Here is a 14,661-nt window from a genome sequence, read left to right as displayed (position 1 = left end):
CCCTGCGCACCGCCTCACACCCGCGCTCACACACACTCACACTCCCTCGCGCGCTCTCACACACGCACTCCCCTCCCTCCTCCTCCTCTGTTTATCTCCTCCAGCTGTCTGGGGACCCAGGAGAAGCCCAGCACTGCGCCTGCGCCACGCAGTCTCCGCCCCCGCCCCGCGCCTCACAGCCGGCGGCTACGCTACGGAGAGAGCGTCCGGCGGTTTCCAGAATAGCTAGACGGGCCCCTCCCCCCTCGCGCGCCCGGTCAACGTCTGCTGCCGGCGGTGCCTACTAACCTGCTAGTGGGGGAGACCCGCACCGCCGCGACCAATCCGCTCTTGCGCTCGCAGGATCGGCAGCCAGTGGGCAGGCGGGAAAGCCGGGCTGAGCCCCGGCGCATCCTGGGAGTCGTAGTTTCTCTCCGTCGAAGCGCTCCTGCCGGGCGGGTTCACCCCGCCCAGTTGCCATTAGTTACCCTGACGCACCGCCCACCCCACATCCACGTAAAATGCTCCCTCGCGTTGCTTCTGGGGCATCTCTCACACTCACCCAAATGCTTCTCAGAGCCCGGCGCAGTCTCCTAAGAGCCTTACCGAGACTTCCTCAGATCCCCTGAATTGGGAGACTTTTCAGGCTGGGGCCCCAGTGCCCCCCCCCCCCCCTAAAGCCGACCTTCATCTTAACTCCTTCCTGACCTGGGTGGCTACTGAAGAGGCGCATTCCTCACTCTTGTTCCTGGGCCTCAAGGAAGAGGAGAAAAGGTAATCAGTCAGTTCTACGCAGAGTGGCTTGGAGGGGAGCCAACCACACACAACTCTGGAAACCCTCAGGCTGACAGAGACAAGGTCCATCTGAGACTAACTGGTGGAGGCACTACTGTTCCCACCTCGAAGGAAGAGGAAGTTCCAGCCTAGTGGAGTGCCAAGTCTGACAGAGGAGACACCCTCCTCTCTAAGGAAGTTGCCAAGGTGACAAGGGAGGCATCGTGCCTAACTTATGAAGGCAGAGACCGGGCCCCACCCAAGAAGCGCCTAAAGTCAGAAAAAGATATTGTCATCTCTTGAGAATGGAAACTTGTCACTCACCTGTAGGGTGCCATTTGTCAGATAAAAATAATTCACTTTTATTGAGCATTTACTATGTCACCACTGTATTGAGTATAATTTTTAGATACTCTTACTATCTGGGTTTTGCAGAAAAGAAAGCTGAGACACAAAGGTTAAAAGCTGCTTGCCCAGGGTCACATAGCTGACAAGGAACCAAATAGGGATTCAAACCTAGATCTGTATTACACCAGAGTCTGAGCTTTTGAACACTACCTGTCCCTCCAGTGAGAACCAGGCAGTACCCACTCTCAGAAAGGAATATACATATTTAGCATTTATAGTGTTTGTCCCATGTTTATCACTCCATGACTTGCTTGTTTTTTCCTGCTTCTGCTCACATCAAGTGTATAAATTAGTCTGTGAGCTCCCAAAGGGTGATTTCTTCCCATTTGGAGGAGTTAGAACCTACTTGCAAATTCAGCTTTGTGAAATGCCTATAAATGTGGGTCATTCTTCCTGATTTCTCCCCCACAGATGTTCCACTGAATATAAAAAATCATAAACTTTAGGACTAAAAGAGAGCTTTAAGATTATCTATCCGTAGCTCTCCAGGCTCAGGCTGAAACCCTGGCTAAGGTCACTGGCTCAATTAAATTGAATAATAGCTAACATGTATTGAACATTTACCATGAGAGATAAGTTCTTATCAGCGAATTAAGCAATACTCCCACAAATCACATAGTTGGTACAGTTGGGATTAAAACCCAGATTATTTGAATCCAGAACTTCCATTTTAAACCATTGCTCTATGCTGGCAATGTCACAGAGACTCTTAGAAATACTGACAGAGGGGCACGTGGGTGGCTCAGTCAGTTTAGGCATGGGACACTTAATTGCAGCTCAGGTCATGATCTCATGGTTCATGAGATCGAGACCTGAGTCAGGTTCTGCCCTTGAAGCCCAGAGCCTGCTTGGAATTCTCTCTCCCTCTCTCTCTGCCCCTTCCCTACTCATGCACATGTATGCATACTCTCCCTCTCTCTCTCAAAAATAAACAAAACTTAAAAAAATAAATACAGAGAAGTGTGGGTGATGTTTCTGTGATTACTAGCACAGTCTTTGTTTGACACATAGTAGACAGTCAGTAAATATTTGTTTAGCAGAATGAACTTTGTTGTTACGGAAATGGATGATAGGATGAAAAATATTAATAATAGCTGCAGCTACAATTAATTGATTATTTTCTGCCAAGAGCTCGCTTGCCCTCTCATGCACTCTCTTTCTCTTTTCTACATATATGAATATATATGCATATATGAGTATATTGCATGCCTATACATGTATATGCATATATGTATGTACAAGTGTATATATTTATCTATGTATACACACCTACATTCACACACTAACTCATTTGATTCCCACAACCACCTTATGATTTAGGTATTATTCCTACTCCCATTTTTAAAAATATGTTTATTTTGAGAGAGTGCGAGCACGCACCGGGGAGGGGCAGAGCATGAACAGGGGAGAGGCAGAGAGACAGGGAGAGAGAGAATCCCAAACAGGTTCCAAGCTGTCAGCACAGAGCCCAATGCAGGACTTGATCTCACGAACCTGTGAGATCATGACCTGAGGCGAAATCAAGAGTTGGACACTTAACTGACTGAGCCACCCAGGTGCCCCCCCTCCCATTTTTACATAGAAAAAACAGATTCAAAAAAGAAGATATTGTCATCTCTTAGAATGGAAACTTCTCATTCTCGCTTCCAGCCATAGATGTTTGAGAACTTTCTAATCAAGAGAGCTGGGCTACTTGGGGAGGTGGTAAGCTCTCTGTCTTTGATAGTATTCAAGGGTAGGATAGTTCAGGATACTGCAGAAGCAATTATTCTATTGGGTAGATATTTAAGTGATACTTCCAATATTCTCTTGTTTGGCTTTTGGAAGCAGACAAGGATTATTCAAATAAGGCTTGTGACAATGAATGTATCTCCTTTTTCTCTCCTAGGTGCACTAGATAATGCCCCAACTGAGCAGCTCTGCAGAGGCAGTCACTGATACAACCATTTTCATTTCCTGATTGGACTCCTGGGAAACAGTGGGTATATTCAACCTAAAATTGAAGATTCTCTTATTCTACAACCCAGAAATTTTACTTCTAAGAGTTTAGAGGAAACATTACATGTGTGCACAAGGAAACACGGCAAGGAACACTACTTCTGGCCCGTTATGATAGCAGAAAAAGTAAAAAAAAAAACCTATAGGGGAATGGATGGATGAATCATGGTTTATTCATATAGCGAAGCACTACACAACCACATTTTTCTACGAAAAACACACGTTAACTATCAACACGTAAGATGTTTATCCATGCGTCAGCTAAAATCACTGAGTACCCCTGCTCTTCCTGTACTGCCTCCCACTTCCCTCACTGATACTTTGTGTCTTCATCTGTAACTAAGGCTAATAAATCCCTCACAGGATTGTGGTTTAAAACAAATGAGGAAGGGGCGCCTGGGTAGCTCAGACAGTTGAGCATCTGACTCTTGACTTCAGCGCAGGTCATATCCCAGTTGGTGAGATCGGACTCTGCGCTGACAGTTTGGAGCCTGGTTGGAATTCTCTCTCCCCTTCTCTCTCTGCCCCTCCTCTGCTTGTGCTCTCTCTCCCCAAATAAATAAACTTAAAAAAAAAAAAAACACACACAAAAAAAAAAAACACTAAGGGCACTTGGTTGGCTCAGTCTGTTAAGCGTCTGACTTGGGCCCAGGTCATGATCTTGCGGTTTGTGAGTTCAAGCCCCATGTTAGGCTCTGGACTGACGGCTCAGAGCCTGGAGCCTATTTTGGATTGTGTGTGTGTGTGTGTGTGTGTGTGTGTGTGTGTCCCTCCCCCACTCACACTCTGTCTCTCTCTCTCTCTCTCTCAAAAATAAACATTTTAAAAAAACATTAAAAATTTTTATAAAAAATCAGGGAGATAACTTCTGATACTTAAACTCAGAAAAAAGAAAACCAGATCAAATAGAATTCCAATGTTTTAATGTACATGAGGAATAGTTAACCTTGCAGGCAATAGATCAAGTTTCCTTCCCCAGGGACCGGGTTAGTGCATCAAGGCACTAAAAAGCTAAGACTCTGTTACCTGTTGGAAGAACAGGTTATTTAGCCTCTTTATGCCTCTGTAAATAGAGTATACCATATGCCGCTATCTACTTGACAAGAGTTATAAATAGAAATTAGCAGTATGTATGTGGGACACACTGAAATTATGAAATTCAAATTTTAAAACACCAGTGAATTGGAGGACTGACACTACACAACGTCAAGACTTATTATAAAGCTATAATAATCAAGTCAGTGCAGTATTGGCAAAAGCACAGACAAGTACGTTAATGGAACAGAATAGAGAACCCCAAAGGAGACCCACGCAAATATAATGAACTGATTATTGACAACGAAGCAAAGACTATTCAATGGAGAAAAGGTAGTCTTCTCAGCAAATGGTGCTGGAATAACTGGACATCCACATAACAACAACAAAAAAAAATCTAGATACTGCCCTTACTTACATCTTTCACAAAAATTAACTCATATGGATAATATACCTAAATGTAAAGCACACAACTATAAAACTTCTTGAAGATAACTCAGGGGAAAATTTAGGTAACCATGAGTGGGGTGATGAGTTTTTAGATCCGTGAAAGAGAAACATGGAAACCTGGATTTTATTAAAATTAAAAACTTCTGTTCTGCAACAGACACTGTTAAGAGGATAAAAAGACAAGCTACAGAGTGTGTGGGGGAGTGTGGATTTGCAAAACACATATCAGCTAATGGACTTGTATTCAAAATATATAAAGACCTCTTAAAACTCAACAACAACAGGGGCGCCTGGGTGGCTCAGTCGGTTGAGCGTCCAACTTCGGCTTAGATCATGATCTCACAGCTCATGAGTTCGAGCCCCGCGTTGGGCTCTGTGCTGACAGCTCAGAGCCTGGAGTCTGCTTTGGATTCCGTGTCTCCCTCTCTCTCTGTGCCCCTCCCCTGCTCATGCTCTGTCTCTCTCTCTCAAAAATAAATAAACATTCCGAAAAAATTTTTAAAAAAAACCTCAACAACAACAACAACAAAAACAACCCAATTAAAAAACAGACAAAGATCTGGACATCTCACCAAAGAAGATGTACAGGTAGCAAATAAGCATATGAAAAGATGTTTCAAGATGCTCAGCATCAGATGTCATTAGAGAACTGCAGCTCAAAACAACGTACCACCATACGCTTATAAGAATGTCTAAAATCCAAAAAACTAACAATGCCAAATGCTGGCAAGGATGTGGAGCGACAGCAACTTTCATTCATTGCTGGTGGGGATGTAAAATGGTACAGCCACTTTGGAAGACAGCCTGGCAGTTTCCTATAAAGCTAAACGTAGTCTTACCATATGATCCTATGATTGCACTCCTAGGCATTCACTCAAATGAGTTGAAAAATTACATCTACACAAAAACCTGCACACACAGATTTACAGCAGGTTTATTCATAACTGCCCAAAACTGGAAGCACCCAAAATGGCCTTCAAAAAGTGAGTGGATAAATAAGCCATGGTACATCCACACAACAGAATATTAATCAATGATAAAAAGAAATTAGTGGGGCACCTGGGTGGCTCAGTTGGTTAAGCGTCTGACTCTTGATTTCAGCCCAGGTCATGATTTCACATGAGTGAGTTCTAGTCTGTGAGTTCTAGTCCCACATCGGGTTCTATGCTGACAGTGCAGAGCCTACTTGAGATTCTCTCTCTCTCTCTCTCTCTCTCTCTCTCTCTCTCTTTCTCCCCCTCTCTCTCTGTCCCTCCCTTGCTGTGCTTTCTCTCTCTCAAAATGAATAAATAAACTTTAGGGGCACCTGGGTAGCTCAGTGGGTGTAGCGTCCTACTTCGGCTCAGGTCATGATCTTGCCATCCATGGGTTCGAGCCCTGCATTGCGCTCTGGGCTGACAGCTCAGAGCCTGGAGCCTGCTTCGGATTCTCTCTCTCTCTCTCTCTCTCTCTCTCTCTCTCTCTCCCCCTCCCCCTCTTGTGCTCTCCTTCTCTCTCTCAAAAATAAATGAATAAACTCAGGTAGGACCAATCAGAGCTAATTCAGGGGCTTTTCCTACAATGATGGCAAGGGGGTGTCTGTTTGTTCTCGACTGGTAGCTGTGTCTAGGTCCTCTAACCCTGGAGCTGCAGTGACCAGCACTGGGTGAGAGGTTGGTCATCTGAGGATGGATCAACACGGAGAAGAGTAGAAGTGAGTTGGAGGGAGACAGAGGGAGGAAGAGGAAGAGAGAGAGCGAGCTGCCGGATCCAGCCTGAAGACAGACAAATACCCGGGGACTTTTCAGTTGCAAGAGCCAAAACATTCCCTTTTATTCTTAAGTCAGTTAATTTAATGTAGTTATTTAACAAGCACTTAATAAATGCCAGGAACTAGTCTAAGAGCTCTACAAATATTAACTAGTTTACTCTTTGTGACAACCCTATGAAGGCAGGTAATAGAGTATTTTCATTTTAAACATGAGAACACAGAGGCATGGGATAGCTAAATAACTTGGCTGGCTCTCTCTTGGGATGTTTGTCCTTAGAACCTGGCCACGATTTGACCTGACTCCAGACAGATCCCACACTTACTCCTTTGGCCGTAGTTTTCAAGTTCTCCTCGTCTACCTCCATCTTTCATTAGTACCGTAGTCACAGACCCTCTATACTGTTTTGCATTTAATAGCTTCCCTTAAGTTCACTTTAAATCAATTCACTTCTTTGATTTGTCCCAAGCCATAATGTCAGTGACATCATGAGCTTGATGCCCTAGACCTATCTTTCTATGAAAAACACATGTTAACTATCAACACGTAAGATGTTTATCAACAGGTAAGATGTTTATCCATGCGTCAGCTAAAATCACTGAGTACCCCTGCTCTTCCTGTGTTGCCTCCCACTTCCCTCACTGATACTTTGTGTCTTCATCTGTTAACTAGGGCTAATAAATCCCTCACAGGATTGTGGTTTAAAACAGATGAGGAAGGGGCGCCTGGGTAGCTCAGACCGCTGAGCGTCTGACTCTTGACTTCAGTTCAGGTCATGATATCAGTTCGCGAGATCTGACTCTGCACTGACAGTTTGGCGCCTCCTTGGGATTCTCTCTCTTTCCCTCTCTCTTTGCCCCTCTTCTGCTTGCTCTCTCTCTTTTTCTCAAGATAAATAAATAAGCTTTAAAAAAAATGAGGAAATAACTTAGGCACTGCTTTGTTGATTGTAAATCATGAAACACAGGGAGGTACGATAGCTGTTAAGATGACTAACTCCCCAAGGGCAAGGATGAGGGTTTTGGGGTTTTGACCTCTTATGTTTCATCTTTATACCAGTCTCTTTCTCTTGGCTACATGCCAGTCTTACTAAGTTGTGTTTATGTCCTCGGATGGGCTCTGTTTCTCTCATTGGAAGATTTTTGACCAAGCATTCTCTACACTGTCACACTCTTCCCATGGGGGCAGAGTGTGCTTTTCAAAACTGGCCACAGTGGTATTTTTTGTCCCATGGTTATTCTATGCCAGTAAGGTTTGGGGGAATTTGATTTGTGCCCATAGTAACTAGAACACCTCCTCTCTTTGCCTGGCTCACTCCTACTTGTTCAGCTCTCGGATGAAATGCCTCTTCTTCTAGAAGGTCTTCCCTGAGCAAAACTGGGGTAGGTCCCTGGTCATAATCTCCCATAGCATCTTCTACTTCCTCGTTTGTGACTCTTATTTCACCTGCCATGATTTTTTTTTTTCACTGTCGGCTTTTCCTATTCTGTGAGCCCTCTGAGGGCCGGGACCATGTCTGCCTGCAGGATTTCCAGCAGCTAGCCTGGTGCATACCTGCACACAGGGGCTCTCAGTACTTATTGAGGGAATTAATGGATATAGAACTAAATGAGACCAGTGACAGGTTGCAGCTGCGTGAGGGAGGCTGGGACAAAGTTTGAAAAGAAAGGCAAGGTTGTGTGAACAGCACCAAGCTAGGGAAGTGTGAAGAATGATAGAGGCCAGAAGAGCCTTCGTAATCTAGTTTTGAGGATCAGGAAGAATGGGCTACCCGGGAGTGAGATTTGAACCCAAGCTTCCCAGGAAGATCCACAATATGAACACACAATGTTTTAGTTGAATCACACATGCCCATCTTGTCCTGCCACAAAATTCTCCAAATCCTTGCTACTTAAAATGTGCTCTGGGACCGACCACAATGGTATCACCAAGGAGCTTGTTAGAAAAATGCAAGTTCATGGGCTCCACCCCAGACCTACTTTTTAGTTTATTTATTTATTTTTTTAGAGAGAAAGAGAGAGAGAGAGCGAGCAGGGAGGGACGGGGGGGGGGCGAGGCGGAGAGAGAGAATTCCAAGCAGGCTCCATGCTGTCAGCACAGAGCCTGATGCGGGGCTTGAATCGACGAATTGTGAGATCATGACTTGAGCCAAAATCAAGAGTGGGACGCTTATCCAACTGAGCCACCCAGGTGCCCCAGATACTGTGTTTTATCTAGATAAATAAACACATCAAAGCTTAAGGCACTGTACCTTGATTGCAGAAGCTGTAATTTTTGGACTTAGTACCTTACACGCATTCAAATGTCAGCTCCATGAAGGGAGGGTTTTTACCCACCTTATTCTCTTCTGTATCCCCCAGTGCTTGCATATGATTAAAAACCCAAGCTGAGAGCTAGGAAACCTTATGCACTTAGTGTTACACTCTCCAGTGCTCTCACAGAGGATCCATAGAATACTGAAGCTGGGAGGACCTCAGTTACCAGCCAATGCTCTGTTCAAACTACCTGCAAAAATGGGGGGGGGGGTGCTCTATATCTGTGCTGTCAAATATGATAGCAGCTACCCACAACTGTCTATTGAGAGCTTGAAACATTGGTTAGTATGACTGAGAACTGAATTTTAGATTGTAGTTTTAATTAATTTAAATTTAGCCACACGTGACTAGGGGCTACCACATTGTCATCACAGGCCTAGACAAATCCTTTGTTCAATGGACAGGAAGACTGAGGCTTAAAAAAAATGTCAGTGACTTGAGTAAGCTCACACCGCGAGTAGATGGGCACCTCGATGTGATTTCATGAGCACCGAAGTGAAGCGCTCAGAGGTTAGAAAGAGACAGGTCTAGGTCTCTGGTAGTGGTTTCAGGCCCAAGAAACTGGGCAACTCAAATAACTTCTCTGGGCCTCACAACTCTTCTGTAAAAGGAGGCTTTTACGTTGCATTTGCTTGCTCTAAAATCCCTTCTAATTGTTCGCGTTGAAAGGTTCTAAAGGGCTCTTTTTGTGCCCTCCTTGCACAGTGCCACCTAGTGGCGCTCTATGAACCCTGCATCTCTTCCTCCATCAATTTCTTGATGGAGGATGGAAACTCTTGTGAGTTGACCACTCCCTTACTGTGAGTGATTTGGCCATCAGATCCCACTCCAGTCTACTCTCCTCACAGACTTGGGCAGCAGTTCGGTGCTGGCACTGCTAGATGTCCCAGGGCTTTTCCTGACCACCTCCTACACCCTTCAACCACAGGAACAAGCTTTGTGGCTTTGTTCTTGGTGAAGCCATACCCAACTTACATGTCAAAAGTCCCTGTGTCTGGTCCGTGGCATGGCAGCCACCTCCTCTTCCAAGCCCCCGGTTTGATTTTTTCTCTCTCTCTGGACACAGCTCAACTGATGACCAAGAAAAGAGCCAAGCAGGTGGAAATTCATGAGGCCCTTAACATCAATCTGGAGACCAGTGCAAGAAAGATTCTGGAGGTTCTTATCCCCAGGATCATGTGACCTCGAACAAGTTATTTAATTTTTCTGAGCCTTAGTTTGCACAGTAGAAATAAAAAATATCTATTTCTTGGGTAGTTTTGAGAATCAGAAACAACATGTACTTACTGCATAATAGGTGATCCATAAATGGCAGTTGGTTATAATCACAGTAATAACATACACCTTCTATTTGGTTGGGACTGATATCTGAACTCTAGGGGATGCAGAAGAGTTGTAGAAGATGTGATCCCAGGAGGCTGCCACAGCAGTTGTAAACAGCAGCCTGCCACGCGGAAGCAAGAATAGATAATTGAAGGCAGGGTATAATTAAGTGCAAAATGGTGGGTCATGGCCTGAGAGTGCTGCAGGAGCACAGAGCCAGGAAAGATAATAATCATCCTCATGTCTCATCACACTTCAGTGTTTACACTGTTCTTTAACATCTATAATTTTACTTATAACAGCTGTGAAGTGGATATTAATGTTGTCATCCCCATTTTACAGAAGGAACTGAGGCTCTGAGCAAAGAGGGGACTTGAGCTAGAGGCATCCTGACTCAGTTACATCCTTCTTTCCACTCCCCAGAAGGTTTTCTGGGTAAGTCTGGACTTGGGATGGTCTTAAAAGTTGACAGGCATCAGAGAAACAATGGAGGTTCTTCAAGCAGGGATACGGATTGGGGATTCAGGGGAAGAGAGTATGAAATTGGCCCAGATGAACACCGGGATCCCTCTGAGTGGGGAGAAAGCCCTGATTCTATACACTAAGGATTCCTAACCCAGCCTGGTGGGGCGGAAGAGGTTGGAGAGGGCTTCCCGGAGAAAGTGGCATCTAGGCTGAGACCTGAATGATGAACAGGTGTTGGCTAGACCTCCCAGGGAGAAGAAATATGAGTGCATTTGGGGAACTGGAATTGGTTCAACCAGGCAGGAGCAGAGTGTGTTAAAAGTGAAGCTGTGGCCAGATGGGGCAGAGCCTTGTAAGCCACATTAAGATCTTAAACTTTATTTCAGGCCACTGGGGAATCAATGGGATGTTTATCCAGGTAATTTGAGCTTTAGACAAATCACTCTGATTGCAATGTGGAGACTGAATGGCAGGGGACAAACTGGAGACAAAGACTGGTAAGGAGGCTGACGCAGCACCCAGGCAAGAAAGGAGGGCTGCCTGGTGGAGAGAGCATAGCAGGGACTGAAGATCTTGCAGATTTGGGAGACAATTTAAGAGGCAGAATGGACTGGAGTTGCTGATTGATTGGAAACTGCTGGTGTGTTGGGGGGGGCGGGGAGAGTCAGGCAGAAAGAGAGGAGGTGAGGATGACCTCTGGTTTCTAGCTGGAGCAGTTGCGTGGGTGGCTGGGTTTATCCCTGGGCTGGGGAAGAAGAGGGAGAAGCAGTCCCTTGCAGGGAGAGCAAAGGGGAGGGGCTTTGGAGGGTGAGGGGATTTAGCAGCAGATGGGGATGAGGGGGTACTCTTAGTGGAAGAAAGCAGAATTTCCTCTTTTTATTCATTCAATACATTAGGGACCTACTATGTGTCAGACACCAGGAATGCAGCAGTGAACCAAACAGACTAGGTCCTTGTCCTCATGAAGTTTACATTCTAGTGGGTAGAGACAGACAAGAAGCAGAGAAATAGGTAAATATGTCAAGGTAGGGCAGTTGCTATGAATGACGAAGAGTAAAGGGAGGTGGGTGATGGAGGCTGCCATTTGGATGGGGTGATCAGGAAAGGCTTCTCTGACTTTTAGGCAGAGATTTGAACAAAGTGAGGCAGTGATATGGGGAGCAGTGGTTCACCTTTCTGGGTAGAAAGAAGGGCAGGGCTTAAAGGGAGAGGTTCTCTGTATGCTGGGGCCACGCTAACCATGGCAGGGGGTGAGTTCGGAAACCGGTTTTGCTTTCTCCTTGTTCTGCCACTTACCAGCTGCATGATCTTGGGCGCAGTACTTACCTTCTCTGAGCCTCAGCGTTCTCATCTACAAAATGGGTATACTACTACAGAGTTGCTAGGAGGACCAAACAAGGTTATGCATAGTGCCTGGCACAGAACAGATTTCTCAGTAACTGTAGCCTTTTGTTTTCTTTTTCCGTGGAGGGATTAAAAGTTATAGGATGGAGAAAACTGATTTCATTGAGCTGAGGTGAGAATCCAATAAATTCTGTCATTGAACTCTCATGGCTACGACTGGCTGGTGCACACCAATATGTTCTGTCACTTCCTTTTCCTCTCCCTTCTTTTCCTCTCCCAGCTTCTGACCTTGATGTATTTGTTTCCAAGCAAGCCTGCTGAAGAGAGACTGATACTGGACAATTCTCCTGACGGCACGGTATCCTAGGTTCAATCTAGAAGTCCCTCTTTTGCACCCGAGCCCCCTGTCCCAACCGATGACTGGTTTCAGTTCACTCTGGGAGGAAGGAATAAACAGAGAGGGTGTGGTGGAAAAAATGACTCAACCCAGAGCTTGGTGATTTTTACAAGAAAGCTCCACCCTGCCCAGGGGTCTCTGTGCTAGGTGGGCGGCTCCAACCCTTACCAGGTGTGACATGTTGAGATTCTAAATGCTGAACCTCCAAGAACCACTGAACCAGCACCGAGTAGGGGTGGCAGGGTGAATCTTGGAGGTGGTCATCTCTGTGCTAGTGACTTGGATTCATGCCAGAGCTTGGCCTCTGCAGGCAAAGAAGGAAGAGCATGTGGAAGGAAGGGGCATCAGAAGGGGAGGATTGTAGGGGGCCTCAGGAAGCTGATCTGTGTGACCATGGCTGAGTCATTGTGTAATCAGTCACACCCTTGCTCAATAGCCTTCAATGGTTCCCCATTGCCACAGGATAAAGTCCTAAAGGCTCAACCAGAACCCAGCCTACAGTCTCAGGCGGGCCTGCTACTCTACCCCTTCACATGCTTCCTACAATGCTTTCTGCTTAGAATAAGCAAGACTGTCTTTTTTTTTTTTTTCTGATGCTTTTCTCCATTTCACATATATGTGTAGTTGTATATATGTCTATATTTCAGTATGCACACATATATACACACACACTCACACATCATATATATATATAAAACCAAACTTTTCCTTTAGAATAATTTTAGATTTAAAAATTTTTAATGTTTATTTCTGAGAGAGAGTGCACAGTGCACATGGGGGAGGGGCAGAGAGAGAGGGGGTCAGGGGACCCAAAGCGGCTCTCTCTGCTCTGACAGCAGAGAGCCCAATGCAGGGCTTGAACTCATGAACCGTGAGATTATGACCTGAGCCTAAGTCAGATGCCCAATGGACTGAGCTACCCAGGCGCCCCAGAACCATTTCAGATTTAAAGAAAGATGTAGGAGCAGCCCCAAAGGTGCAGCCTGGGTGGCTCAGTCTGTTGAGCATCCGACTCTTGATTTCATCTCAGGTTATGATCCCAGGGTCGTGGGATCGACCCCCGCTTCAGGCTCTGCATTGAGTGTAAAGCCTGCTTAGGATTCTTTCTCTCTCCCTCTGCTCTCTACCCCACTTGCACTCTCTCTCTCTCTCAAATAAAAAAAGAAATAAAGAAAAGGTACAGAGATAGTCAAGAGAATTTCTATATACGATTTACCCAGCTTCCCCTAATATTAACATCTTGTATTACTGAGGTGTATTTGTTAAAACTAAGAACTCGACATTGATACATTTCATTAACTAAACTCCAGACATACTCAGATTTCACTAGTTTTTCCACAAATGTCCTTTTTCTGGTCCAAGATCCCATCTTGTAGGATACTATGTTGCATTTACTCCTCGTGTCTCTTTAATCTCTTCAAGTCTGTGACAGCTTCTCAGTCTTTCCTGTCCCTATGGCCTGGATAGTCTTCAGAAGCACTGATCAGATCTTTTGCAGAATGTCCTTAATTTGGGTTTATCTGATGACTGTGGGTTTAGAGGAAGAATAGCACGGAGGTGAAATGCCCTTCTCATCATATCCCCCTATCAGAGTGCACGTGCTACCCATGTGAATTATTACTGGTGACGTCACCCTGGATCACTCCGTGATATCTGCCAGGTTCCTCCTCTGTAAACATACTTACACCCACCCGCATATCCTACTCCCTCCCCTCCCTCTGCTATTTCCATACTCTAGTCTTAAGCAACTCACCAAGACCAGCCCACACTCAAGGAGTAGAGAGCGGGACTAAGGTCTACTTTCCGGAAGGGGGAACAACTACATAAATTATTTGGAATTCTTTAAAGATCTGTCTCTTCGCCCCTATTCATTCATTCAATCACTTATTAATATCATAATGAACTCAGCTCATATATATTTATATTATATTTTGGATTATAATCCAATACTATGCTGTTGTGTTTTTTTTTTAAGATTTTATTTTTTTCAGTAATCTCTACACCACAGTGGGGCTCGAATTTACATCCCCAAGATCAAGAATCACATGCTCCTCGGACTGAGCCAGCCAGGCACCCCTCCCTCAATACTATGTTATTTATTTTGTTGCTCAAATTGTCCCAGCTTTAGCCACTGGGAGCTCTGTCAGGATGACTCTTGTGTCCTTTGCCACACGTTCATCGTTTTGTTTTTTGAGCTGTACCCCATTGCCACAGGATAAAGTCATTAATTATATTCATTCCTTTGTATCTTCCTCCTGAAACCTTCTCCTGACCTGCAAGGCTGGGATTGGGTGCCCCTCATATGAGCATTTGTAGCACCTAGTACTTATTCCTGTCCTGATTCTATATTAATGCATGTCCATGGAAAACAAGTTAGAAGATGCAGATGTTTAAGGAAGAAATCAAGCTAGCATTTCCACGGTCC

General features: G+C 45.0%; 1 long non-coding RNA gene across 1 annotated transcript; it reads left to right on the top strand.

Annotated features, from left to right (window-relative positions):
* The first annotated feature begins 166 nt into the window (after positions 1 to 166).
* Positions 167 to 10,054, top strand: LOC121023994 (uncharacterized). The gene is made up of 3 exons (XR_005787566.1): positions 167 to 753; positions 3,050 to 3,139; positions 9,774 to 10,054. It is a non-coding gene; the product is annotated as an uncharacterized LOC121023994 (long non-coding RNA).
* Positions 10,055 to 14,661: the final 4,607 nt, after the last annotated feature.

This window comes from Herpailurus yagouaroundi, unplaced genomic scaffold, assembly GCF_014898765.1.
Source record: "Herpailurus yagouaroundi ecotype Mexico unplaced genomic scaffold, PumYag 77, whole genome shotgun sequence".
Taxonomy (NCBI): domain Eukaryota; kingdom Metazoa; phylum Chordata; class Mammalia; order Carnivora; family Felidae; genus Herpailurus; species Herpailurus yagouaroundi.
This window is presented reverse-complemented; position numbering and strand designations above follow the sequence as displayed.